Raw genomic sequence first — 4,612 nt, forward strand, 5'->3', positions numbered from 1 at the left:
TTCTGAAATGTGAATATGGTTTTGTAGTATGCATCTGAACCCCACACATCACTTCAGAGAAGACCTCTTCATAAACAGTGAACCGTGTGAAACCTTTATATTTTTTTTCCTCCAAGCAAACAAAGCAGCATGTCAGCATACTCTAGTGTAGTGTTGCTCTTCCTTTCTTCTTCGTGTTTAGTATTGCAAGGAATCCTTGAGATCTATAACCAAGTTACATTTTTAGCTAAATAGATATCTTGTAAAAAAAAAAAAATGCTATGTAGTGCTAACATAATATAGGTGGCAAATTAACTTGCATGAATTTTTTATTTTTTTTTGGTTATTTTATTTTTCCATCATTGTTTCTTCGTTTCTTTTCTACTGAATGCTGGTGAATTATGCTAACTCTACCGATTTCCAGAGTTTTGGGTTTTTTTTTTTTGTAAGTGTATATGACTATTTTTGTCTCTAGAAGATGATTATTATGATCAGTTCTGACTATCAGTAAACCGTGTCATGATGATTGTATGGCATGCTTTTGTACAGGGTTTTGGTGTTGTCTGAGCAGTGTTAGGCAATCATCATTGAAATGTGCCATGAGGTCGTTTCGAAATGAGTGTTTCTGGTAGAGTTATATATATACTTTTTCAATATCCGAACCTCTTCGTGGTAGTTCGCATAATGTTACGGTCTCTGGGGAGTCAAATCTGGTGTGGGAAAAGTTCTGAGAAATATTACTAAACGATCTTTGTAAAAGCGCTCTTCAGCCAAAAACGCACTCAAGTAAAAATGTTGCTAGTTTGAAACAAAACTAGATTATTATTATTATCTAACATTATTACAAGCTAGAAAACATCCGTTTCTGCAAGTTTTTTTGCTCCTGTGCATGACTAAATAAACTAGCTCTCTATTGAATTAATCCGAGATAAAATAGCATGTAAACTATCAATGTTTACCATTAGCTAGTATTTTACTTGCTAGCCATTTACTAGCCAGACTAGCTTAGCTCGTTAGCTAATTTAAATAATATAGTCAGATATGGTTAGCAAATTAGCTGAACTTCTGTCAGCATGATATCAGAGCAAACGCCTCGTTTTTTACCAGGCATATCCAGCATATTGAAAGATTTTACACTGCAGTCTCTTATTCATATTCAGCCGCATACTGATAGCTATAGCGCTAAAAACTATGTTGTGTAACATGATCAGCTCAGCATGGATGATGCCTCAAACTGAAATAATTGCTATAACATGTAGCATATAGCTATTGGGCTAGAAGAGAGAAGAACAGACCTTTGTGGTCTAATTAAAATATAAGGAGTAAAAAAATGGGAAAAGTATAAAAGTAATCGATTAGGAAAACAAATATTAAATTTCAGTACACGTGGTAAGTATAAATATGCCACAGTATCACACACAATGCCTATTTGAGAATATTCCCATAGGTGGCAGTATAAAATCAATTATCCCGTTCACCAGTGGCTTTACATATCTCACAAGACCGTATGAAATTCACCAGCTAAGCAAAAAAAAAAAGTGTGTGTGTATATATATATATATATATATATATATATATATATATATATATATATATATATATATATATATATATAGTGGATTTTGCAGTTTCACCTCCTGAAACAATCAAGCAGTTTTGATAAAACAGCGTTAAGGAATGAATGATGTAACCTCATGGCCTAAAACAAGGTTTGTGTGTGTTTGTGTTGAGTGTATGAATGAAGCAGAAGTGAATCAGTTGTGTGTTTCACATACAGTGCTTACCTTGCTGCTCTTACAACATCAAGCCAATAACTATTTGTGGTGTTTTGGGGGTTTTTTCCCCAAAGAATTTTCCTTTTCTTTTTTTTTTTGGTTATAGTCAGGTTTATTTGTTTCTACAAAAATTGAGCCTTCAAAAATGTATCATTCAAATCAAATTTTTTGGAGGATATTGTATATAATCTCTTTAACGTAAATCGAGATTATGTGAAACTTAAATGCTGATTATTCTTCTTAGAAAATTAGTTTACTATGAGTCCCATGTTTCTCTTGATTCTTCTTCTTCTGATTCTTCTTCTCTGTTCTTCCAGTGTTTTCTCTCTCTCCCATATAACTTATAAGAAATGTGTTAAGATGTTATCAATATGTTACCAATAAAAAAAAAATTGTCACCATGAACATGGATATTTTCTTCCTTTTTCACAAAAACCTTTTGCCCCCTAGTTTTGTGCTGCATTCGGTTATAACACAAAGGGAACAAACTCTGGAGAGAAGCTGACCTCTGTCTTCACAGATCCAACGTAGACACATTATTATCTCTGTACTTTTGTTTGGCAAGAGTTCTTTGAGCTCGTTTGTGTGCCCTGATCACATCAGTCAGCAGTTTTTTAAATCCAGTATCTGTTATGGTAGCATGAGTCAAATACAGATTTTACCTTGAAGTGCTGAGTCATAATAGTGTACTAACATGTAATCAGTTAGATAGTTGTATGCGAATGTTGAGGCACCCCTCGTCATCACCTTATAGATGATGTTAAAAAAATAGAGGAAAAAAATATATAATGTGCAAAAGTTTGGACACCCTCCCAAGTCAGTATTTAATAGGTTTATAGATTTTCTATTCATGTTTGAACTTTCCTTGCAGAGTTCTGAGATATTCTAATGCCATCTTGAAGATTTACCCACAGATTTTCAATGAGGTTCAATTCCTGGGGCAATGAGGAACATTTGAAAAGCTTTAGCTTGTGTTTCTTTAGTTACACCATATGACCAAATATATGTGGACACCTGACCATTACACCGAAATGTGGGCCTTCTAACTAGCTGTTTTCACAATATTGGAAACAGAATAGCTTAGAATTGTTTAGGATTTTCTACATCTAAGATTTCCCTTCACTGGGCGTAAGGGACTTTGCCCAAAGCTGTGTCAGCACTAAGTGCACTAAGCGATGGTCATAAAGATATGGTTTGTCAAGGTTGGTAAAGGATTTAAATGGTCTGCACAAAGCTTTGACGTCAGCTGCACATCTTTGGGATCAGTTAGAACATCGAACATCAAGAGAATGTGAGCCTGACTTCACTGATGCTCATGTAATCGAATCAGCTCAAATACCAAAATCACGATTTGTCATGTTCCACAACCAATTGAAAGCCTTTGCAGATAAGTGGAGGTTGTTATATCAGCCAACTCCATATTACTGCCCATGATTTCAGGGCAGGATATTCAACATGCACATCCAGAAGTGATTGTGTGCTCACACTATAGGTCACAGTGCACTCCATACAGCCTGGATCATGTTGCCAATGTCTGTTCAGCTTCAGTTTCTTGATTGACCGTGTCATGTCTGCTTCCATAATATGCCAATATTTATTGAAATCCATTCTTCCATCTACCTGGGCAATGGTTCCTGTGGCACTGATTGTTTCACCACCCCAAAGCATAATAAGCCCACCCCATGCTTAATAGTTCACAATCTGTTCATTTTTGTTCATTTTTTGTTAATTCATACCTTTGATGGTTTCCTTCTGATGACTCTTCCATGAAGACCATGTTTGTGCAAAAAAGCTGTAGAGCTGAATGTTGTACCACTTATCGTGTCAGCTAAACCTTTCAGGTCTTTAGTGTCCTGTGGGGGTTTAGCTTTGCCTTTCTGGCAAACAGTTCTATCTAAAAGGTTTCTTTGTCATGCAGATCTTGCCCTGACTTCCACAGTTTCCCCTAATGACATTTTAGACAGTGTTAATTATGAGCTGGAAGCATTTTAATATCTTTTTATAGTCATATCCTTCCCCCCTCATCAAATAGCTTTATTTCAGACCATTAGCTGCTTAGAGGAGCTTGTGGTTTTTGAGTGTTAGCACAAGATTTGAAGAGTCTGGAATTGTTATTTCTAATCTTATTCTGACAAACAAGAATTAATTATTCAATTAAGGGCTAGTGAGTTCATTAAATTCGGAGATGCCCAAGCATTTTAACATACCCCAGCAACTATTGATTTTTTTTTCTGTTAAATATCTAACTATATAGCATAAATAACTGTGCATTAACATTTGCCGAAAATCTATATATTTCTTTAAATAAATGGCTGTTATTGTTAATTCTTTTCACATTAAAAATAAACAAAATACATTATTTGAACAGGGGCGCTGTATATGACATGATATAATCCATGTGTCCTTATAATCCTTATATTATATATATATAAAGCGTCTGATATGTATCGTTAGTGACATGCTGCACAATGGACAAAAATTGAATTCTTGTGTAAGTCAACAAGTTATTTCATATAAATGCATGATTATGATGTTTAATCCAAACTGTCGCACATGATGTTGTATAACCACCTAACACGAATGTCACTGAAAGGCTTCATGAATCTATAGTGTGGGATAGAAAGAAATCAGCCCCAGCCTTGTGCCTTGCTTCTTCATGCTATTCTGTTTGGTTTTGTCACATGGCCACAGAAATCCAATATGTTGATGCCGAAAGTAAACGCTATAGTAATGTATTTATTTTTACTAATTAGCCCTGTTAGCACATGGTCACCGTGGCTGCCAATATTTGGAGAAATCCTCTTCTACCTTCTGTTATGGGCGGAACCTCCGCTAATGACGCCACATCCCCCAATGAC

Source organism: Hemibagrus wyckioides, linkage group LG16 (genome assembly GCF_019097595.1).
Source record: "Hemibagrus wyckioides isolate EC202008001 linkage group LG16, SWU_Hwy_1.0, whole genome shotgun sequence".
NCBI lineage: Eukaryota > Metazoa > Chordata > Actinopteri > Siluriformes > Bagridae > Hemibagrus > Hemibagrus wyckioides.